This window comes from Crinia signifera, chromosome 3 (genome assembly GCF_055691185.1).
Source record: "Crinia signifera chromosome 3, ASM5569118v1, whole genome shotgun sequence".
NCBI lineage: Eukaryota > Metazoa > Chordata > Amphibia > Anura > Myobatrachidae > Crinia > Crinia signifera.
In genome coordinates this window covers 286,050,593-286,076,166 of record NC_139219.1, presented here as the reverse complement: position 1 = coordinate 286,076,166, position 25,574 = coordinate 286,050,593, and positions in this window count along the sequence as shown.

Sequence of the window (25,574 nt, the reverse complement as noted above, 5' to 3'; positions counted from 1 at the left end):
GGGTGGATCTGTATTCCCCCTGCACCATTGGACAACATCCCAGGAGCAACTATCTCTGTGCTGTGTTGTGTGTACTTACCTGTGTCTAATACTATGCTGTTGACATCAGCCGTCTCCTCCTCCTGTGCTGGGACCCCAGCAGTGGGTTGCGCCTTTCCCTCAAGCATGTTAAGGGCATGGGAGACGGCCAGTGCCAACAGCTGCTCGTTCTCCTCTCGGGTTTCCTTATAAGGGGGTAAGACAGGGTACAAATTAGTAACAGATACCTTATTACTTATGTCTTTCTTATAAGTCATTAACCCCTTCGGCACATATGGGGGTGGGGGAGTTAATTCTATTGCGGCAACGGTTGCATTTTTATTGTGGCTGATTGTGTCCGATATTGCCAGACCTTTGATTCCCCATTGTTCCTGTCCTTCCTTCTGCCACAATTTAAGAATATCTATATGCTTCACTCTCTCCTTACGGCTGGAGAGTAGGCATATTTCATCTTTTACTGCCGATAAGATTTCTGGATCGAAGCTACCAACACTGGGAAATTCTAACTTGCTGCCTTGTGTCATTTTTCTCCATTTATTTTGGTAAACAACTGCGAGTTCACCGTGCTTCCTGCACATAATAAAAGCAGCCGATCCTTTTGGCTGGCTTGCTTCCTCCCTAACATGCACGTTATCACAGCGTGACCCGTTATTACCCATAATTACAGGAATAAACGTTCACGCCTAATAGATAATCGGTGGGTTATTTCTTATCTGAGAGCTCCCCAACCACTCACTTCTCCACACAGCGACACTTCAACGCAATCAAGCGAAGAGCCCACAATGCGAGGTAATGTTACTCAATCACCAAGTCATTCAACTAGCAGCGAACTTCTAGCCAACTTGCTTGATGCGGCACAATTTTTCCAGGGTATAGCAAACTTGCTTTCCTATACCCCCAAAAATCGGATTTCTAAAGTAGCTAATCGGAAACAAGTGCGTTCCGATATATCTTCTTGTACCCTCCTAGCGGAATCAATTCCACTGAAGGGGCAGTTCCTATGGGCACGTCGTCACGTGAACCCGGGTCCTAACTGGACTGTCCTACACTGGACTACACTGCGCTGAGTCGTGTCGTCACACACCCGTTCGCCTCAGTTATGTTTCACACTGGGCGCTAGTTACACCTTGGTCTTATGCTTATTTTTGAAATATTTCTGTACAGAAAATTTTCCCAGGCCGGTAGCTTTTCACTAGATTCTTATGCAGGTATAAATCCCTTATAATAAGCTATAGGAATCTATTAAAATAATGCTTGAGTTGCTTGCTTATGAGAAAATGAACAAAAAGAAAACCTTATTTTCTTTTCTTAAATCACCGCTTTATTCGCAGTATATTACTATACTGTTTAAATAAAGCTAGTGGTTTATTACTGTTCACCTCTTAATTCCTATGTGTGCTGCATGTGCAGTACCAATGAACAGCCACGTGTGTACGTGCGCTGTTCACAGGCCGCCGATGATTCGGCCACCCACGTGTTCTATAGTGTATTTGCAAGGTTGCGCTCGGGTTTCGCTATACGCAGTAATTGCGCTTAAATGTGGAATAAATCCCTTAACTCTGTCCGAGAGTTACGTATCAAGATGCGAAATAAATCCCGCACTTAATCCGTAAACCACGTACAAAGATGCGAAACTTTCCCGATGTGGGCACGTGCGCGCGCACCTTGCGTAATACACAATAGACGCTTTACGTTGCTGCAAAAGGCCCAGGACTTGTTGCCACGTGGCGGAGTCCCTGGTTTTGCAGCAACTAACAATAAACAATTATAGTTTTGCACAGAGGAGATCCTCTATGTACTATAACAAACACAGATTCCACGTGTGCGAACCTTATCGCACGTGGTACATATACTATAATAAACAAGCAGCCCAAGACACTATACCCCGTTAAACTACTTGTGGCAGGCAGAAGTACAGTTTACTAAACACTTAGGTATGATATGCTTTAAAACACGTGGCTTTCACTTATTGTACTCCGGGTTCAGCGCTAGCACTTCCCGAACCCCGCACCGCCGTGGAATCGGCCTATCCAGCAATGGAAACAAATAAATACTTCCACCCTTTTGCTGGTATAGGTCGATCCGCACGCCTGGTACTGAGTTCTGGACTGTGAAACGACCGGGCGAGCACCCCAATTGTTAATGGTGATATGATATGACCAGAGTGACAATAAGTGGAAAGCGCAGGCTACGTAATGTGTCCGTAACCTGCTTACCCTTTATACCTAACTGCGTGCGAACAAAACGTAGCGCAGCGCAGCGTACAGTCAATTGTATGTTATACACCAAGAACTGATACCTTAATAAGAGATCCTTTCGCAGGACTTTGTCTCCAATTGTGCGAATATACCTTAAAGGACAGAGCCCGCAATGTAAGGACAAATTCCTTAATGTACCTTATCGCTATCATGCGAATAACTAGACACGACCACGGAATAGAAATAAGGAGGTTAGAACTCCATAAAAAGATTGTATTAAAGTCCCTAATGGACAAAAGGGGGTTACAGAAATAAGAATAAACAGGTATAACTAGTGATACAATACAATAACAATGAATACTAAACACTCTCTGCTAAGGGGAAAGAATACAAATACAAGACACAATCAGCCAATAATAACTACAAGGATAAATACCGTGATAAATGCAACCGTTTACCGTGGTCATCTAGTATGTGAAAAGCAGTCCGGTCAGAGCTCACTATCGTTCAGGAATGAGCGATAGTCCGGTAGGAAGGTCCAGGGAAAGTAGTTGTGCCGAAGAGACCCTGGCTGCTCTGGGTCGCCTATCTTATAGGATCAGAAGGGGGAGGTCAAAGGCCATTTCTCATTGGCCAGAGATCATATGTCCGGTCCACTGTGATTGGAGGTTAGACGCTGTACCTGGTCTGACCAGGTGCAGGGGAGTGAACTTTAAGAGTCCTTTGTTTGGTGGTTTCGGCGTCAGCAAGGATAAGAACCGGTTTGAGCTAGTTTCCTTTGTTAACTACTTACAACAGAAACTGTCTCTGGAATATGGGTTATGTCCATAACTATCGGACAGTGTACATTGCGAAATATTCGCAATGACCGGAATACTTTGCATGATGAGCTGAGCGGAACGGTACTAAACACGATACAGACAGATGTGTGCAGGGCTAACTAAGCTATGTGTGGCGTTCTAAACCTTTTAACTATATATCATTTCGTGTAAGTGTGTTATTATGAATTTATGTGTGATAGTATGTCTACTCTTCTGGTCCACATTGTCACACATACTCAGGTATGGAAACTTTATTTGCGCAACTCTGCGAACCAAAATGGCGGCCATACTATCACAAAATGGCGTGTGTGTACCTAGACTTCCACAGTAGTAATCAGCGTAAATTAGCAAATCCAGGCGCACGCTGGCATGCGGTATCTGTAGGGGTGGTTTGAGATGTCGGTTGGCGGCCGCCTGTTTTGTGTCCGAAATGAACGGTGCTTTAGTCGATCGTGCGGTAGTAGCACCGCTCATTTTTGGTGCACACCCCCGTGTATGCCCATATTTACGCCCATTTTCCCTCATTATTTCGGCCGCTCCCCTCATCACGCCCCTATGCCGCCCCCAATGCCCGTACACTCGTGTATAGGTTTTTTCGCACGTAGAGACCCGTCCGTAGGCGTTGTGGAGTGTTCGCGCCTGCGCATTAGCGAATGTACGCATGCGCAGATCATAAAAAATCCCGGGACGTACGCGTACGGCCCGGCCGCTCCAACCAGAATAAGGCCCTGAGTGTACAACTGACAAATACACCAGCGAATTGCAGCGAGCATGAAACGGAGAACTGGCTGTCATTCACTGTTTGCTTTCGCCGAACAGAGAGCATTGAATAGGGTGAATCAGATTTTCAGTGAAAAGATTCACCACAGGGAGTGAAAAAAGCCCAATTGCCCCCCCCCCCCCCCCCCCCCAAAATGGTGAATCCAGGTAATTGTATACTACCAATGTTTCCAAGTTGCTGAAATTTTCTGAGACTATACTTAGTAATGATGGTTCAAACAGCAGTGGTAAATGGTCCTTTTCCAAGATGAAGATAATGAAGAACAGATGAAGAACAAGAATGAATCAGTCATATTTCATGGCTAACATTAATGAGTACTGGACATGATATACGGCTTGAACTGGGTTCCAGAGATGTCATTGAAATATTTGCTCCTCAGTAAAGTTTGGAAGCACAATTTGTTTTAGTTAAAACCATAAATTAAATATATACAGGAGGATTCTTCGTCGTTATAACCAAAACTATGTTATTAGAATGGGAAAACGTGCTTCCTGGGCGATGATCAGTTATTTATACCTTATCACATGTTCTATGAATATGATTTTTGAAAACATTTCACCCTAATCAAATTTTGTCCTTTCGCATCTGATGTATTGCATGTGATCCCATTCCCCAGCTTTCTGAGTCAGAGGTCAGACGTGCAACAAGCAGGTCCAATCTCCGACTCCAATCCAATGCGCTTCCGGACCATGCTTTGGATCGGATCAGATGTCAAACACATGCGATTTGGACACTTTTCACCAGATTATTACAATTATATGGCCAGCTGTTGACCTTCAGTCTACCACTCCCTATCCTCATACAGCTATCCAACTAGCCCTATTTATTGCACCACTGACATTGCCACTACTCTTGTAAACCTAGTACACTACAAGTGAGCACACATGAAAAACGGAGGGAAATGTAGCAAACTGAAGAACAAAGCAGCCGGAAAGAGTGGCAAAGTTGAGGGAAAAGTACACCATCCAGATTAACCAGGCAAAAGACAGGTCCGATAGAGTGACCCACACCAGGCATCATTAGGCTCAACCTGTGACTTTATACCAATTCCTTTGCCATGAAAATAAATATTCCTAAGTACCTAGTATACTATGTGAGAACCAAGATGGAAACATGAGGAAAAAGTAGCACAATGAACTGAAAAAGTAACAGGAAAAAAGAATCATTTAACAAAATGACGGGAAAAGTGTACAGCACAGGAATTGAGCCAAGCGGCCCATCACATGATGCAAAAGGAATAGGTGTATGAGGATGCATTTGTATACATAGCACAGATAGTAATATGTGTCAGTTACAATGATCCTTTATGTGCTGATATTTGCATCTAGGATCATTTCCATTTGACAGCAATGAGGGATATGGTCACACAGACTGATTTGGGTGCTGAAGAGAATAAAGACAGACCTAATAGTTTATGGGTGGAGATATTTGAAGATTGCAATCAGCGAGATGGAGAGCATAGTTTGGCATGTGGAAATACATTTGTGTCTAGATGCAGAGGCTGTGGGCGAACAGGTTCATGTTCTTAGTGTAATTGGTATAACAACGTCATGGCCTGAAAGTTTCAGGAGAGAGATTAGATAAGGAACCATGAGATTTTTGTTCTATGGTGAAGGCATGTTGTCTTTCTTCCAGATGGGAAAACACGGTTTCGCCTCCTTGGTTTCAATTTGACAGATAGTTTGCATGAAGTACATGAATCTGTACATGACATTTTGGCCCTTATTCTGGTGCACTCGCAAAGGCAAATTCCTTCTTAGATGGACAAAACCATGTGCACTGCAGGTGGGGCAGATGTAACTTGTGCAGAGAATTAGATTTGGGTGGAGTTTCACTGCAAAATGAGATCTATATTGCATTATATTGCATTATATATTATATAGTGTAAAAATAAAGCAGCCAGTATTTTCTCTGCACAGAAACAAAATAACTCTCTCTGCACATGTTACATCTGCCCCCCTGCAGTGCACATGGTTTGTCCATTTGAGAAGGAATTTGCCCTTGTGAGTGAACCAAAATAAGGGCCGTTGTGTCTTGTTACTTGCATCATGCTTGCTTTTTGTATCATATTATAACGTATCCTTTTGATACATTGTGTTACTATGAGAGGTTTCTCCAATATATGCACAGGAATTGGAGATTACACGTGAGATATGTACTGTATTTGACACATGGTATATTTTGATACGATCTGGCTTGCTCCCCCTTTTCCAACCACTGTTCTGAATTTCATGTTTTATTAGTGTTTATCATGTTAATGCAGAACAATAAATATTTATTTTTAATAAAACAAGTTAGTTTTATGGGGCGCACAGATGCTTCGATCCCGGCGGCCATCGATACTGATTCAATATTGATGGCCACCGGGTACCGGCCGGTTGTCGGAATTGAACAGGGGGAGGGAAGAAGGCGTGTGGGGGAACGAGGAGGGATGCTGTATACAGCAGCATGTAACTGCCTTTGATCTTGCCAGGCAAACCTATTTCTGCTTATGATTCCGGTGGCGCAGGGACGCGCATCGGGATTAAATCTGCATTGAAGGCAGTTAACACTCTTCGATTTAGGGTCATTTTCTATTTGATTTCAATTTTGCTTCTATAAGCAAAATCGAATCGAAAATTACTTTGAATCGAAGCATGTGTAGGCGCGTATGCAGAGCGATGAAGTGAAAATTTCAAAAAATCAAAAGATTTTTGACAGTAGGAGACTATAGAAAGTGGTTCACTCGGCTGTAAAACCAGCCGATGGACAGCTGATCAGCGCTCACTGCTCATTGCCAGGCAACACACACAGGAGGATTTTGAGCTCAAGGTTGCTCAAAACGGTAAAACGTAGCTACTTTGAGCTCAAAATCAACTAGTGTGTATGGGCGTTCAAGAGTGCTCCAGCAAAAAGTTTCTTCTTGTTTTCTGCCTCTCCATAGATAGTTGATATGGGTAGCAGCGGTCTTTGGTTTATTAACCAGGCAGAACACAGGTTTACAGGATGATTCAGGGCTAATCAGTGGCGTAGCGAGGACGGAGCACGAGCTCCGGGCGCCGAGAGTTAATAGGGCGCCGGAGCCATGCACCGCAAAAGGCACCTGTGCCTCTCTGTGTGCCGCTGTGCTCCCGCTGCCGCCCGCTCTGTGTGCCGCTGCTGTCCGCTGTCTCTGTGTCCTGACTCATGCGCCGCCTGGCCGTGGCTTACAATATCGGCTGTGTGAGCCACGGCCAGGCGACGCAGGAGTCAGGACACCCCCCCCCCTAAAGCAGGGAACCGCAACCCGTGGCCCTGCTAATGCAGCAGCATGATGTAGTCCCCGGGACCATGGGGTTGCCGGCAGTCCGGCACGTGTTAGGAGAACCACCGCTGCGGCTGTGATACAGGGACCCAGCGGCTGCCGACGCTCGCAAAGAGACCCTTCACAGGAGCAGGGACCCAGTGGCTGTCAGCACATGTCAGGAGAGCCTTCACTGCGGCTATGGGAGCAGGAGAGAACGGCACTGGTGAGAATTAACCTTGCATCCTCTCCTCCTCGCCACTTCCCCTGTCACATCACCTCTTCTCTCTCAGTCACCTTTACTGCCATCACCTCACCCTGTCACCATACCCCCTCTCACCATGCCCCCTGTCACCTTACACCCTCTCTTCCCCCGTCAAAGGTGGCGGCCTGCTACAAATTGGGGTATCGCGAAACATGTCCTTGCTCCGGGCATTGGGATACGTAGCTACACCGCTGAGGCTAATGCAGCAAGTACTCATACAGTACGATGCAGGTACCGGATCCAGTCAAAAAAGTATAGGCGAGAGCAGGTGGCGTGATACAGGTGTTTGTACAGACACATGCATCTGTACAGTGCTAGCAGAGTCTGCACACTGGCACTATACATGCAGTGGCTGTGCAGTGGAACTATGTGGGGTCACTGACCTCTGTAACACCATCTCCATATGGGTATCTTTGGAGACACAAGGACAGACTGCACAGAGGTCAGAGTTCGTGCCTCCTGCAGTCTGGGGGTCTGATTGCTGGACAGATAAGCAGTGCAGAGTGCTCTCCTAAAATTCTTATGATACAACTAGGTGATTCATCGCGCCCTACGGGCGCTCTTCACACCGTCGTAAGGGGCTGCGCCCCCTTAATTTGTGAACGTTTGTATATGAGAAATATGGTTAGAATTGTATGAAAGATGCCCTGTATTGCAACTTAGGTGTCCGCGAATCGCGGGAGGGGGTGTAGCGGAGGGTGCCGCGAATTGCAGGAGGGGGGGTCGCGGGGGGTGCCGCGAATTGCAGGAGGGGGGGTTGTGGGGGGGTGGATGCTGCGAATCGCGGGAGGGGAGGGATTGCAGAGAATCGCGGGAGGGGGGTTGCGGGGTGGGTTGCCGCAAATCGCGGTAGGGGGGTTGCGGGGGTTGCGGCGAATCATGGTAGGGGGGGTCGCGGGGGGTGTGCCGTGAATCACAGGAGGGGGGGTCACGGGGTGGGGTGCCGAGAATCGCGGGGGGGGGGGTGTGTGTGCCGTGAATCGCGGGAAGTGGGGGTTGTGGGGGGGTGGGGGGGGGGTGTGACGCGAATCGCCACAAGAAAAAATCAACACAGAAAGGTCAACACATGTAAATGTTGACATAAGTGTGGCACTTCATTGGTGTCCATGTCGAGACATGAGAATGAATATGAAAACATTCAAAAAATGAAAAAAAAAACTTCAAAAACTCATGTCAACCTTTTTCATTGTCGACCATAGCCATGTCAGTGTTTTCCATGTGCAATTTAATTCTGGAGCTGCCGCGAATAGCGGGGGGGGGGTGCCGCGAATTGCGGGAGGGGGGGGTCGCGGGGGTGGGTGCCGCGAATCGCGGGAGGGGGGGTTACGGGGCGGGGGTTGCGGCGAATCATGGGAGGGGGGGTCGCGGGGGTGTGCCGTGAATCACGGGAGGGGGGGTCACGGGGTGGGGTGCCGAGAATCGCGGGGGGTGTGTGTGTGTGCCGTGAATCGCGGGAGTGGGGGTTGCGAGGGGGGGGTGGGGGGGGGTGTGACGCGAATCGCCACAAGAAAAAATCAACACAGAAAGGTCAACACATGTAAATGTTGACATAAGTGTGGCACTTCATTGGTGTCCATGTCGAGACATGAGAATGAATATGAAAACATTCAAAAAATGAAAAAAAAAACTTCAAAAACTCATGTCAACCTTTTTCATTGTCGACCATAGCCATGTCAGTGTTTTCCATGTGCAATTTAATTCTGGAGCTGCCGCGAATTGCGGGAGGGGGGGTCGCGGGGGTGGGTGCCGCGAATCGCGGGAGGGGGGGTTACGGGGCGGGGGTTGCGGCGAATCATGGGAGGGGGGGTCGCGGGGGTGTGCCGTGAATCACGGGAGGGGGGGTCACGGGGTGGGGTGCCGAGAATCGCGGGGGAGGTGTGTGTGTGTGCCGTGAATCGCGGGAGTGGGGGTTGTGGGGGGGGGGAGTGACGCAAATCGCCACAAGAAAAAATCAACACAGAAAGGTCAACACATGTAAATGTTGACATAAGTGTGGCACTTCATTGGTGTCCATGTCGACACATGAGAATGAATATGAAAATATTCAAAAAATGAAAAAAAAAACTTCAAAAACTCATGTCAACCTTTTTCATTGTCGACCATAGCCATGTCAGTGTTTTCCATGTGCAATTTAATTCTGGAGCTGCCGCGAATCACGGGGGGTGCCGCGAATTGCGGGAGGGGGGGGGGTCGCGGGTTTGGTGCCGCGAATCGCGGGAAGGCGGGGTTCACAGGGGTTCCGGTGGGGGGTTGACGCGAATTGCGGGAGGTGGGGGGTCACGGGGGGTGCCGCGAATCGCGGGAGGGGGGGTTGCGGGGGGGTGTGACACGAATCGCCACAAGAAAAAATCAACACAGAAAGGTCAACACATGTAAATATTCATTGGTGTCCATGTCGACACATGACAAAGAATATGAAAAAATGAAAAAAATTAAAAATAAATTTTCAAAAACTCATGTCAACCTTTTTCATTGTCGACCATAGCCATGTCAGTGTTTTGCATGTGCCATTTAATCCTGGGGCTGCTGCGAATTGCGGGGGGGGGTGCCGCGAATCGCTGGAGGGGGGTCGCAGGGGGGGTGCCGCCAATCGTGCAAGGGGGGGTCGCGGGGGGGTTCTTTTTGCCGCGAATCGCGGGAGGGAGGTCCCGGGGGGGGTGTTTTTTCCGCGAATCGGGGGAGGGGGTGTCACGGGGGAGGGTTTGCCGCGATTCGCGGGAGGGGGGGTCGCGGGGTGGTGGTTATGCCGCGAATTGCGGGAGGGGTCGTGGGGGGGATCTTTTTGCAGCGAATCGCGGGAGGGGGGGTCGCGGGGGTGTTTTTGCTGCGAATCGCGGTAGGGGGGGTCATGGAGGAGCGGGTATTTTTGCCGCGAATCGCGGGGGGGGGGCGCGGGGGGGGGGAGGTTTTGCCGCAAATCGCGGGAGGGGGGCGCTCACCTGGTGGCTGTGGAGTAGCAGTGCTGGGCAACATGGGAAGGCAGTGGGTGTCTGGCACTGTCTGTGGGCTCACTGGGCTGGTTCTCTGTCACATACCTCCCAACATGACCCTCTCCAGGAGGGACACAATGCTCTGTTTCTAGACTTCCCCTTAATGTATGATTGCCATCACCTGTTTTAAACAGGTTAATTTCTCAGAAAGGTTTTCAGCACAGATGAAGGCAATCACACATTAAGAGGAAAGTCCAGGAACAGAGCGTTATAGACACAGACACCCACTTTGAGTGACAGATGTAGCCAAATATATAGGAGATGGAGCAGGAGTGACAGCCGTTGGGATGTGAAAGGAAAGGTTATCACTGGGCTGCTGTTTTGGGGAGGGGATCTGTTTTGTGAGGAAGCATCACTGACAAGAATTACCTTGTACCAATCAAGTTAAGCTTCCCATTTCAAGCAGCATCGTATCTGGACTTTAGAGTAACCGAAGCCTGATTCAGAGATGTGCACAATGCCAAGGTTTATACAGCGGAGCAATTATTGTCTGACAGCCATCATTGCAGCCGCACTGCGCACGTTCTTTTTTTGCAAAGTAATTGACAATTAGACACAGTATTCATATGGGAAATGCAATTTGGTTACTTATAAAATATGCAAATTCAATTGAAAGTCCTGCTCCAAAAGCCTTGAACCCTTTAAATTCCAAAATCTCTGTGAGAGATGTGCAAAATATCCGCTAAAAAAATGCCAGCGTCGCTCGCATTTGTTAAATAAAATTCAAATAAAAACTGTGTAAAAAAAAAAAAAAGATTTTATTTCCTATATATAAGGTAAACATTACAGGTCATCATGATGAATAAAAAAGTTTGCTTGGTAATTTTCACACCAATTTTGACAAATTCACTCGGCGCAAAGGGTTAACACAAAGGTTTAACACATTCCTGTGATACTAAAATAATGTAAAAAGGATGTAAACACATCCTTTTGTACCTCATTTTAGTTCAAGTAATGTTAATAAATATGGCCGTATGTCTGAAAGCTTTAGAACACAGGATTAGTAATAGTAAGTAATGGCTGAAATATGTCAGTTCTCAGTATATATACGTTTAATGTCAGCATTTCTCAAGAACATTATAGAAGGAAATCAGCCTTGTGGTTATGGTAGATAAGAGACTGGGCTGGCTTTGTGGCATTCTTGGAATTTGTTGAAGGGGGAAGTGATTCTGTACTTGTACAAACCTTTGATCTCCACATTTTCATGTACTGGTGAGAAATTCCACTGTTCTCAGCCATTCCAGGCGGCAAAAAGAGAGCGAAGCTCCAACAGGGCTGAAAAGATGGTTTGCCAAAGCAGCACGAAATATATGAAAAAAAGTGGGTTATATCCACACTGGTGATGTAAAGTGCATGCAACAAGTAGTACATGACGAAATGTGTAATTAGTGGCGTGGAAACAGGACCCCCTTTATCCAAAGAGTGATCACATTGTGGAATTTCCTTGAATAGGAAGTGGTGACGGGGAGCAATCCAGAATGGGAATGTAAAGGTGTAATTGGAGAGGCCTCTTGCGAGAAGGAGAGTTATAAGAATGTCAAAGAAAAATATGTTACTCTGTAATACAGCACGGAGATCCATTACAGCATAGCTAAACCAGTTTTATAGACCCATTAACCACTGCTGAGGCCTGGATGCAATTTTTGGATTTAACTTATGCAGTAATCCCCTGTGCAGAATTTATTGTTAACTCCATCAGATGCCAGACACAAGCTGCAAGTTTTTGTGTTATGCCTATTTTATGCCAATATATATAATACCATTTATAATACCATTCATAGGGGTAGATGTATGAAGCAGTGAAGAGAGTTAAAAAGAGGACTATGTAAAAACCGGACCCGGACTAGACTCCGAACCGCCGGACAGGACATCAAAATCGGGGTCCGGTCCGGGGGTGTCTTGTCTGGGGGGTCCCTGTGGTAGCTATCACAGCTATCGTCCGGTTTTTGCTACATGCCCGGACCATACAGGGAGACTTTATTCTAAACCTCCTCCTCTACCTGATGGCAGGTGTCACAGGTTCCCTCCCGGACAGGACACTCCAAAATGCAGAGTTTGATGTCTGGTCCGGGGATTTTGTCCTGGTCCGGTTTTTACCCATACCCTTGAAAAAGTTGTCTATGGCAACTAAACAGCAACTACATATAATTGTATAGAAATCACTTGATAAATGTTACCTCAAAGCTAATTGGTTGCCAGGGTTAACTTCTTCACTAGTCTACTTCTCCATTCTTTTCACTGCTTCGTACATCCCCCTCCGTATTTAATGATTCTGATCCACGGAAATAAAGGTGTTTTTTTTTCTATTCAATGGTTTTCGTTTTTGGGGGAGATTTTTGGAAACAATCCAAAAATCGGAAAGGACGTAGATCCGCCAATCCACATCTTTTTCTGCTGTTTCGCCAAATCCGTTACTAATTTGGCTTTTCAAATATTCAAATCTGCAGCGGCGAGTCCTGGCTGTTTCACAGGCAACAATGGCTGGGATTGAATACTCAAGTTCCGATATTTCTGCGGAGCAGAATTATCAGGAAACATTGAAAACCTCCATAAAATGGAGAAACATTTTTAATAAAATATTATCAGAGGTACTGTAGATCTGTATGAGCTTCTTCCCTTGGAACCCCACTGCTACCAATAACAGAAGTCCAATGTTTTCTAGTTGATGAAATAAGAATATTCCCATGAGTAGTGTCTAGCAGTGGCAGCTCCTATCTCAGTGTGAGAGGGGGGCTGCCACTGGCCACGATGCCACCCCTTCCTCCTCCGCTGCCAATCCTCACTGCTGCCATCTCCGCTGGTCCCTATTGAGGTCCCAGGCACATGCGCACCCCCAGCTTCTATGGCCTGCTTCAGCAGCATCCCATAAAAGCGGAATCATGGCCAGGCTAATGTGCAGTATTGGCCTCGGTACTGCACATGCGCATTCCCCAGATTATATGGGCTGCAGCCGAAGCAGCACATAGAGGCATCCCGGAGGGATAGGATTGCCTTGGGTGACTGGCAGGTTGGAGTTACAAAAAAAAAGTCACTGCCAGTCACAGTGAAGCCAGCTCGGTGCACAGTGGCGGTGTCACAAAGTGTGGTATGGCAGCACTACCCTGTCGGGAATTACAAACACCAATTGGTTCACTAATGTCAGAGTTTCCTTCCAAGCCAATTACTGGGTGCAGTCCTGACAGTCCGGATCAGCTGACTGGAATAGATCCAATCCACCATTACTCAGCTGTCAGTGAATTACCATGGCCAATCATAATCCAGCCAGGGGTATATCTCCAGTCCCTGAACACTAGGGAATCACCAGTGCTTTGATGTTGATCTACCTGCATGCAGTCTAGAACCAGCTCCTGGTTGTTAGAGACTCTGCCTAGCTCTGCTCTGTTGGATTACTCAGACCTCCTGCTCCTAGTCAGGTCATTCCGGCCTCCTGCTATGCATCTCTGCTTCCAGTTCAATTCCGGTAACCTGCACCGCAAGCCCAGTTTGTCGTATCTTCCTGGCCTCCTGCTCCTAGTCGAATCATGCCGGCCTCAATCCTCTTCTCTGTTCTGCCATAGTACATGTTGGTAATCTACTGAACTCTCCTATGGCTCATCTGGGTACGGCTCCCCACGTCACCCGCACACCCTCGTTAGCATGCGAGGGGATATGTACGAGAACACATCCCTCACATGTGACCAAAGGGGAGAGAAATTATTCGATGGTCTCTCCCCTTTGGTAATAAAAGTCAGTCAGAACCGTCGGAGAGCTTTGAAAATGGGGTGTGCGCTGATGTCCTGCAGGCATCGGTCTGACTGCGTTCCCAGGGGAACGCCAAGCGTTTCCATGGTGACGTTCATAAGATGCTGGGTGTTCCACTACAACCGCCCTCTGCCCGCCCCGGCCCTCCCCTTTGTGTGCCAATGCCTAGGCAAGTGTGATGGTAGCCAAAGGCTTTGCACAGGAGGTCTGCCCGTGCGCATAGGCAGACCCCCCACCATCGCATAAGAGGCCGAGTTCTGACCCGGCCAAATGGGTCTGAATCAGCCCCTAATTGCCATTCTCACGCACCCAGCAAATGTCTGCATACAGCCCAGGTAGCACACACCGGTGGTGGTGTTATTGTGTATGAGGGGAAGTGCTTTATTTAATAACAATTTAGATCTTGTCTGGACTAGTAAGGGCCTATTACATCCCATCTCTCTGCAGTTTGTAGTTTGGATTTATTAACAGGGAAACATTCCAAAGCTGCTGTATAAGGATAGTTTATAATAAATGTCTACAAGAATCTTCCAGTCTGATAAATCAGCAGCATGAAACAGCACAAGACGCAGCCAGCACTCCTACACTGCATTCTTCTCCTGGCATACGCAGCTTTCCATATTGCCACTGATACAGCAAACAATTACCATTTCCCTATGCAGCAGTTCTAGGTGTTTTCGAGCTACATATATATTCTCAAATGAGAGTAGAACACTCATAAAGAATCATTTACATTTACAGGGATATTTGGGGAAGTCAGGAGTCCAGGCCCCCTCTACATGAGTTCCACAGGACCTAGCAACGGAAGACACCGGGCAAACAGATACTTGCTGCTCCCTTGGGCATGTTGTAAGAACATCTTGATGATTTCCGCTCTTCCAGTGGCACAAGAGGGATGAGGAAGAATCTAAAAGAGGCAATGGGTCTGATTCAGAGGTGCATACAATGCACACACTATTTCCATGCTAACATAACAGCAATAATTTGCTACTTCGCAAGCACTACAAATTCAGAAAACCCCATACAGTGCCTGTGTTGCCCTAAATGTACTGACCAAGTTAATAACAGTCGTAGAGCCACCCTACCCCCCAATCTAACCCTACCTTCCAGTAGTCTAACCCCTCCTCCCTGCAGCTTGACCCTACCCTGTATACTTAAACCTAACCCCCACTACCAAAAATAAACCCTATCCCCCCTTCTAAGTGCCAAGCCCTAACCTTCCTGACCTCCACAGCCTAAACAAATGTCCCCTCACTAATGCCAAACTGTAAGACACACACCAAGCCACAGAATACCCCACAGCCGAACCCTACCCCCCTTGAAAGTGCCTTACTCCCTCCCTGTAGCCTAACTCTAAACCCCCTCCCCCCCTGCAGCTGATTCTTATCCCCGTCTTCTCACCACCCTACCCGTAGCCTCACCATAGGAGCCTCCCCCCCCCCCCCCCAAACCTAACACCCCATGCACATGCTCACACTGCCCACATATTGTACTTATCGTTTAGCCTCCCATTTTGCGGCCAGAAGCGGTATTCAGGAGGAGAAGCCGCAGGATGTAAACACATCCCGCATCTCCTCCTCACAGTCCGTTCTGGTGTCTCCTGTTTTTATTTTGCTAAGTCCCCTGGATGCCTACATGGACCCAAGAGGATGCGATCTAGGCTGGAGGACCCTGGTGAGTATGGATTCCTTCCATGGGTACCCTCACTGGATTTCTTCAGGACCACCAGATGGACGCAGGTAGACCTACCTATGGTGTCAAGATAGGTAAGTATCTGTATGAAAGGGCTGTGTACAGTATGTAATAAAGTTTTCTTTTTCTGGTGTGTTTTTATTTAACTATAGGTTCTGTTGTGGAACTGAGTCCCAGCAAGCCCATTAATGGGCCATATGCTAGGACTTGTGGTTCTCTAAGTCACAGTATGTGGACTAGGCTTGCCGGGACTCATAGTTCCCCAGCAGAACCCAATGGTTTATTCTTATTTTTACACTAAGATCAGCCCGGTACCCACAACCCAGGGGTACCGGGGACAGCCCCAGGCTTCTGCCTGAGCAGGTAAGTTCTGGAGGGGGGAACCCCTTCATTCATTGGGAGGGTCCCCACTTACCGAGGACCCCTGCCCAGGCAGACCGGTCAGGGGGTAATGCTTTTTTTACCCTGCTCGCTGTTTGGACCTGGTGCTGGTTTCCAAAATACGGGGGACCCCTACTCGTTTTGTCCCTCGTATTTTGGGAACCAGGACCGGCCCTTGGGCCTGGTGCTGGTTTAAAAAAATACAGGGAACCCCTATTTAATTTGGTCCTGATTTTTTTATAACCAGGATTGGCTCTTTGAGCCTGGGGCTGGTTATGGCCTTGGGGTGACCCCACGCCATGTTTTAAAAATTATTTATTTTTCTAATTTTCTTTTACACTGCAGCCTGCACGGATCTGACTGATCCGTGCAGGCTGCCGATATGAATTTGTATTTAAAATACAAATTCGTATCGGCAAAAATTTGAATTCATGCAACATCGGAAGATATGACTCAGTCAAATACAACCGCTTTGTAAATTCCCCTCCGGAATACAAATTTGTAAATGAAATACCACGTCGATGCCAGTCGTATTAATTCCTATTAAGAATACGAATACAAGTTTTCCTATTCGGATTCTTAGTAAATTTCCTCCACACTGTTCTACTTCCTCAATTTAACCTTTACCTACCCTAGTGCCTGAATAGGGGCACTGGGTCGTTTTTTCAGCTGTGACTTTACACAATGGCATTGTATAGCACAAGCATCTTTCCTCTGCCTCCACACATTACAAATGACATTCGCTACACAAGCCGCCTTACGTCTTTCACTAACATTTCTGTCTGCCATTTTCTATGCTTGCCAACGTTTTGTTGTCCCTAGGAGGGAATAATGAATGCTTAGAAAATAGACCAAGATGGAAAGGAGACAGTGCTACAAATGGAGTCAATGTCAGGATCCAGGTCTGCAGTAGCAAAACTGAATTTACTGACAAAGTCATAGGAAACCGGGTCATGAGCCAGAAGAGCAGGAAATACAAAATCTACAGGCAACAGCACGGTCGCACAGAGCAAAGGTCAGGACTGGAGAAGCTCAATCACAGTCCAAAATTCAGGTAATAATGTTATAGTCAGGGCCGGTGTAAGGCTTCACAACACCCTAGGCAAAACTTCAACTTACTGCACCCCCCTCCCCCCCATATTGCTACCAATACCCACTTTTCAACCCCTTAAGGCATACTTGACAAACATTCTGGAAAGGCAGGGAGGCTCCCCAAAAAATGGAGGGTACTCCCAGCCCCCCCTTGGGAAGGGGGGGCAAGTCCCCTGCTTTCCCTGGAGGCCCCCTTTGCCACCCACAATATAGTAAAAGGAGGAGGGGGCAGCAAAGTAGGGAAGTATGCCTCAAGGGAAAGTATAGGGGTACTTAATTTCTCCTGCATTAAATACAACAAGGATCCTCATAGACATCCTTAATAGACTTGGTGGCGCCCCCTCAGATCTTGGCGCCCTAGGCAGCTGCCTAAAGCTGCCTAATGGTAGAGCCGGCCCTGGTTATAGTAGAAACAAGCACCCAGCTAAAGTTGCAATCTGCAACTTTTTCATTAAATGAATTGTGCCTTCCGTGCTGCACCCTTCCAAAAAGGGGCATGATGACCCTTGTGCAAAAGGGGCATGGGCTTGTAGGAAAGTTGTGGACACAAGCCACGCCCCATTTGCCATTACTATAGGGACACCGGTTCCTCTATTCAAATATTGGTCAATGCTGCAGCCCCACCTCTGCAGCTGCCACTGACTGGCACACTTCGCCATTCTTTGTACTGCATCATACACCTCCCCCTTAATAAATTGCGTTCAGCGTCGGGGTCAGCCAGTGGGTGGCTGCTTTGATAAGAACAGACAAATCATTGTTAGCATAGTCTGATCATATTTGAGAAGACCTTACATTTATCACACAATGTGCAGAGATATTGTCATCACAGTTTCATCACTATGAACATTCAGTACTTCAATACTGAGAATTGTTTAATTAATTGTGTAGGCAGTTTACAAATAATGATGCATATGAAGCAATCCCATTTGCGTGAGTACTCACTGCAGCCCATTTATCAATGTTAAGGGCCGATTCATCACCATTCGCTTCTGAGAATGCAGCATACTTACCTATCTTTTTGTATTTTTCAGGTGAATCTCGAAGAGGAATTGATCATGTGGACTTCACTGGGGTTGTGGATGGACACTGATGCCATCAAGCTCTACCGCCAATGCCACTACCCATCCAACATATCTACTTACTAACACCCTTGGATTGGTGACCTGAGCACCTGGAGGGCTGCCGTTCATAGGGGCTCCCTGTCCAGTACTGTAAAGCGAGCCGCTACTTTGCAGCATTACTTTAAGCACCAGAATTACAGGAGCAGCAGGGAGTTCTATAATGCTGCCATAGTTATCACAGGGCTTAATGCAGTATTTTTTACAATTTATAAAAAAAATTTAGTACATTTTTCAAGATCGCATTTCCCATTATAAGTATGGGGAAATGCGATCTGGTTACTAAAAAAAAAATTCAGTTGAAGGGTTTGGAGCATTTTTTCACGTAAACTGCTCCAAAAGCGCAACAGCAACCTTTCACATTATTTTAGTATAACTATTCCCCTTAGATTATTCTGTGTGCACATAAATTGTACAATGTAATTAAAATCCAGATAACTGAAGTGTGTAAAGATATCAGGACTGGTGTGATATAAAAACTAATTGGTTAGAATCATAGGCGTGTGCACATGGAGTGTTAGGGGTGAGCCCCCTAATGCTGTGCCCACCCTTATGAACACCTCCCTGCAGCTAGCAATACCAGCAATACCTTTTACCAAAGACTTTTGTTTTTTTAGAACTGTATTTCATTAAAAGAAGCGCCCACCAAACAATTATGTGTGTTTTGCATTATTAATTGTACTAGACCAGCGGTTCTCAAACTGTGGGTCCTTACCCCAAAGTGAGTCCCTACCTTCCCAGCATGGGGTCGCGACTCCATGTTGCTGACCACCAGGCTGATTACTTTTGTAATCTCAGACACGGATTCAAGGAGTCTGAAAAATCTGTTGAATTGTCTGTTATTTTAGACTCCTCCCATCATTTTGTGCCTCCACAATGCTGCCATGTATGTGCTGTCTGCTGACTACACATGTTATGTGATGCATAGGTGCCGATTCTGTGGGTGCTCAAGGGCCCGAGCACCCACGGAAATTGATGAGCACCCACGGGCCCGAGTCCCGCTGCTGGGCCGCCATATTAACTTGGTAATTTGCGGCTGCAGCACCCACATTGCCAGACCCGCCACCTGGGAAACAGTATGCCAGGAAGAGTGTATTCTGTCCGCGGAGTACCTGCACTGTGGGGGCATTTATGTACCTGTACTGTGGGGGCATTTATGTATGTGGAACTATGTTGCTGTAATTTAAATATTGGAGACAACTGTGCTCCATAATATAAATTGGTATTATTTTGTGGCCACACCCCTTCCCCATGAAGCCACTCCTCTATATTTTTGGCTTGAGCACCCACCAGCAAAAACATAAATCGGCACCTATGATGTGATGACCTTCTGCAGTAACTGCTGGGGTCCTGTCATTATTTTTATGGTCTGATGGGGTCCCAGAGCAAAATAGTTTGAGGACCCCAGTACTAGACCATTGTCATATCACTACATACCTGCTTCATACATATATATTTTGACTTTATTTGCATGTACTGTTACACAGAGTGATTAGAAAATTAAGGGGCCCATTTATCATTCAATATTTGCGGCTAAATCCCCGAAAACCCCAATTGTCGGGGGTTAGCCGCAAATATTAAGTATCACCCCAATGTATATAGGAGGGACCGCAGCAGGAATCTGCAATCCCTCCTGTACCGCCGCCGGTTGTCTTCCCCATAGGTTTCTATGGGGAATGCGAAGCTGCCCGATGTATCAACATCGGGCAGCAGTGCATCGCATCCCCAGGCTACCGCCATTCTGAGATGGCAGTAGCCCATTGTAGCCTATGGGCTACACTCCTCAGCAAACTGGCAATATTGCCGCTTCACTGATGTCATGCGTGGGTGGGGCAGATCGGTGAAGCATCATCGGGTGTTGGGGAGGAGGCAGTGCTTAGAGCTGGCACTGCTCCAAGCACTGCCGCCTCCATTTTTGTGAACGGCAAATGGGTCGCATGACCCGTTCACACCGCAAACCAACACGGCAATGAACCGGTGAGAACCCTTCTTTTTACTGGTAAGTGTTGTTACTGGTTAGGCGGGACTAGATAACCCCTTTCACGTCGCACCAATTACCGGGTCAAACCGGCAAGAAACCGGCATGAACCCGGTAATTAGGTGCGATGTGAAAGGGGTATAAGTGTATGAGGGCCTTTAGTTCAGTATAATGCTGTAGGCTACCACCTAGACATCATTTTACAGTATTATTGAAATAAAATTGTTGATTGTGATGAAAAGGGATCACTTTTTTGGGGTTTTAGGCACAGATTGATACAAAATCACTGTACTGCACAATAATGACATTGTCCTTAGAAAGAAACAGAAATGATACTTTGATTAAGTACATTAGCGCCCTCTGCAGTAAGAAGAGAGAGTACAGTTAGTCGTAATTCTAGGGAAATATTGCATGGAGTAGTCATGAATCATCTTAACAAATTTGCTAGGCTTGGCCTCACTATTGTATCTATGAATTCTTCATTAGCATTAAAGTGGAAGCAGAACCCTTATGCCAACAAAACATAGAAATATTTACAAAGACGTTTGAGAATGCAAATGCTGCAGCCGGCAAATTCATTTCAGTTGAGAATTTAAATAAAATGGAAACGGTGTTGTTTTCAACACATCCAAGAAGAAGATAAAACTAAAAGAAAAAAATATGCACCTAGTAAACTTTATAATATACTTGAAATAAATTGTTAAAACTATTTGGCAATTAATTAAGTTAAAATGGGTGGGGCTAAAATCAGCAAGTCTTAAATGTTGTGTGAACAAATCTGAAAACAGGTAATGGCGGAAATGGCCTATGCATGTCAGTAGCGCATAATCAGCACATGACAAGCTATAGTCTGCTCCTAACAAAGGGCCTCATTCAGATTTATAGGAAAACCTGATGGTTTCCATAAAAATCCAACGGTGTTGTGTGGGCACAAGATCCATTCTGTGCATGTGATATTACTTTCAGCCCCCTGTCAATCATGTTGTGTCACCAAATGCACAATTATTGGATCCGGGTATCTGGATCCGATGGACGGGCTGATTAAGCTTCAACATAGGCATACTGACCAGGAAACATTGCTCCTCAGATGCAGAACTCTCATCTCACCAATGTCTGCAGAAGGAGTACTACTGGCACTTATGCTACTGTCTAACATTAGAAATATCTGTCACTATGCATCCTTTACAGGGGCAAACGCAGGATTTTCAGAAGGGGGTTTCCAGAGGGGCGGAGCAAAGCACGGAGACGGACACTTAGGTGACCCAGTATATGCCGGGTCAGTTAAAGTATTATAGATAGACCAAATGTATATAAATTATATATATATATATATATATATATATATATATATATATATAGATATCTATATATCTATATATATAGATATCTATATATCTATATATATATATATAGATATATAGATATCTATATATATATATATATATATATATATATATATATATATACATACATAACAGCAGTGTAGACATCTGGGCATAGCAATGTATTGGGGCCCCTACCTATCCTCCAGCGGTAGGGGTGGGGGGTGCTATGAGCGGAAGCTTTGATGTGGTAGGGGGTATTATATCAACCGCTCAGCATGTAGGGCTCAGTAATTTCCACTAATTACCCCTTTACTTCACAGATGGTGGGAGATGAGGTGGGAGAAGGGGGCATTGGGCTGAATGAAGGGGTCCCAATACATAACTTCCAGGGTGGTAGATGATGTTTAATACGCAGAGGAGGGGTGTATAGTGGAGTGGGCTTATTATTCATAATTTTCTGGTGGGAGGACAGCTTGCTTGACTGCAGATATCTCAGGTGTGTGGAGCTGGAGCAGTAACCAGCTGATTGAAGGCTGATATCTCTGGTTCTGGAAACAGTAGAGACCAGCTTCTAGTGTCCCTCAAAGTGGGAGAGTCTCAGCTTTTGGAATATACCCTCAGAAAAACTCTAAGTCAGACAGAACCTGAAATATCTGACTGGGAATAGCAATTAACAGGCTTGGATGGGGACCACTGCTTTGAAGTCAGATATCTCCAGTTCCCCAGGGCCTATTTTTAAAATTATTGTACCCATGGAAAGAGGGGACCCTCAGCTTTCAGACTAGGGCCCTCAAATTCCTAGGGGGGGTTTCTGGGTACTCAGAAACCCCCCCTGCGTGCGCTACTGCTTTATCATCACCAAACTACATCAGGGAACATTTACACACATTAGGGGGTTTATTCTAGTTCATTCTTTCTGACAAAATCCTTCTTAGATGGACAAAACCATGTGCACTGCAGGGGGGCAGATGTAACATGTGCAGAGAGAATTAGATTTGGGTGAGTTATTTTGTTTCTGTGCAGGGAAAATACTGACTGCTTTATTTTACACTGCAATATAGATCTCACTTTGAAGAAAAACCCCACCCAAATCTAATTCTCTCTGCACAAGTTACATCTGCCCCACCCGCAGTGCACATGGTTTTGTCCATCTAAGAAGGATTTTGTCAGAAAGAATGGACTAGAATAACCCCCTAGATTAGCTCCATCATCCTAAGGACCGGCTGGGCAGCACTCCAGGTACCTTGTAAGCCAAATGCAGGTTTCAGCCAATGATGTTTTGGTTGATAATTGTGTAAATTGTTTGCGGTGTTCATTTTGGTTAGTAGTTTCTTTGCATGCACTATATTATTATTATTATTATTATTATTATTATTTACAGTTTCTTATATAGTGCAGCATATTCCATTGCAATTTACAATTGGAAACAATGGTGATTAAACAAACTGGGTAGATACAAACAGACATGGAGGTAGGAGGTTGCTCGCAGGCTTACAATCTATCCTTCGGACTTATAAATAACATTTATTATTATTAATAATAATACAAATATAAATATTTATATATATATATATATATATATATATATATATATATATATGAATTGCACGCACTAAATTAAGTAATATTAATACAAAGTTAAGATTTAGTTCATGTATTGAGCAATGCATTTAAGCCTGCAGCCCCCTTCACGGGACCCCACTTTACTGCAGGTCCTAACACTATTGCTCAAAATGGCTACAATACACATAGCTATCACATCAATGTTTGAATCCAGGCATGCTATCTGGTCTGAGGCTCACAGCAGACTGTGCTTTTATAGGTGAGCAACTACCAACACACCTGTCACTAATCATCTAGGGAAGTGGTTAACATAAGCTATGAAAAATAAACAGGGTGCATGAGAGAATGTGACAATCACATATTATATACACAATGTTTAGTGTATATTGTTTATTAGATTATTTTTTTAATTAGTCTCATTCATACATACATACATACATACATACATACCTGACTTTGGGTGTATGTAAATCTAGTTGAAGGTATTCTTAGGAATGTGATTTTAAATGTATTATAGTATTAAAGAGAATGATACAATAGTGTTATCATGGTTTCATAATGCCTATTACATAAATAATAAACAAAAATGCATGGGTAGAGAACTGTTAAAGACAGAAGCTAAATGTTAGTTATATATGTGTCACGGCCGGTACCGGGGCGCGTCGCTCACCTGTTCATCTCCGGCGGTGGGGTCTACTGGCCATCCATCCGGGTGCAGGGCGGGGAGCGCGGCGTCCAGTTCTCCCGGCCGCGACCATCTTCCTGGGGTCTCCAGTGTGCGCTCCCGGCGGGGGAACTAGCAGTAGGCGTTTGTCTCCAGCCCGGGCGCTGCCATGTTGTTGTAGCCGGCCAATGGCGCCGGTCCTCAGTTCAGCTTCACCAATCAGGATATACCCAGGGTGATAAAGCTGAGCTCTCTGGGGCATACAGACGCCAGTGCTTTGTTGTCAATCCCTTGGGAGGAAGCTTCAACCTGTGCTCCAGCTTATGCTCTTTGGTGTTCCTGTTTCCCAGCGTTTCTTACCTGGTCCAGCACTTGTATCCTGCACTCATTACCTGAGGTTCAGCACCTGATACCTGGAATCCTGCACTTGTATCCAGCATTCATTACTTGACAGTCATTTACATCTGCTGCCAGTCATCTGTACACGCTGCCAGCCATCTGTACCTGCTGACAGTCATTTACATCTGCTGCCAGTCATCTGTACCCACCAGGGCCGGCGCTACCCACTCAGCAGCTCCTGCAAAGCAGGGAGGCACCATGCTGAAAAGGCGCTGTCTCCCTCCCTGCTCTGCTAAAGCTGCCTCACTCACTGTCACTGCCTTCTGCACGCCGCCCGCAGCGCCTGTCTGACAGCGGGCGGCAGTATGGAGAGGCTGAGCAGCTCCCTGCACCGCGCACACACTGTCCTCCTCCTGGGACCTGCCCCCTCTTCCTCACGGACACTTGCGCTGAGGCATGTAGCGCTGTCTGTGAATGCCTGGATGACATGTCATGTCCGGATCCGCCCCCTACCCATTGCTCCCTGTGCCTGTCAGCTGTCAATCAAATGACGAACAGGCAGCAGCGCCGCCTCCCCTTCCTTCCCCCTTCTCAGTATGCTGTGCCAGTGCCGCTGCCAGTCCTCAACACTCCACCCACTCTATCTCCTCCCCTCTTCTTCCATCTGCTCCTTCTCTCCCCTCCTTTCCCCTCAGTCACGAGTGCTGCACATACTTTTTGTACTGCTTTCGGATCGCATCGCACACACATTGCATGCATGCCGTGCGATGCAATCTAGCCCATAAATTATGCGATTCTCGCAGCGTGTATGGACACCTTTAGTGCCTGCAACATTTTGCGGACGCAGCACTGAGATGGTGTATGCATACATGTACATGCACCCGAGATCCTCCATAGGATCGCATACACTCCCACAATCGGGCTGCAGCTTGTTGCAATGACAATGTGAAAGGCGCAAAATGTATGGTTGGCAGGAGGGCGCCAGACACCCTAGCACCAGCCCTACCCGCTGCCAGTCTTCTGTACCTGCTGACAGTCATTTACATCTGCTGCCAGTCATCTGTACCCGCTGCCAGCCATCTGTGCCTGCTGACAGTCATCAACATCTGCAGCCAGTCATCTGTACCCGCTGCCAGCCATATGTGCCTGCTGACAGTCATCAACATCTGCGGCCAGTATCCGACACCTGCGGTTAGTGCCTGCACCGGCTGTCATAAATCCACACCTGGTGCCAGCTATCAGTCATCTGGTAAAGGTTCCCAGACAAGTCTTCTTCTTCTTCACGATCCGGTCCAGTCATCTGGTAAAGGTTCCCGGACAAGTCT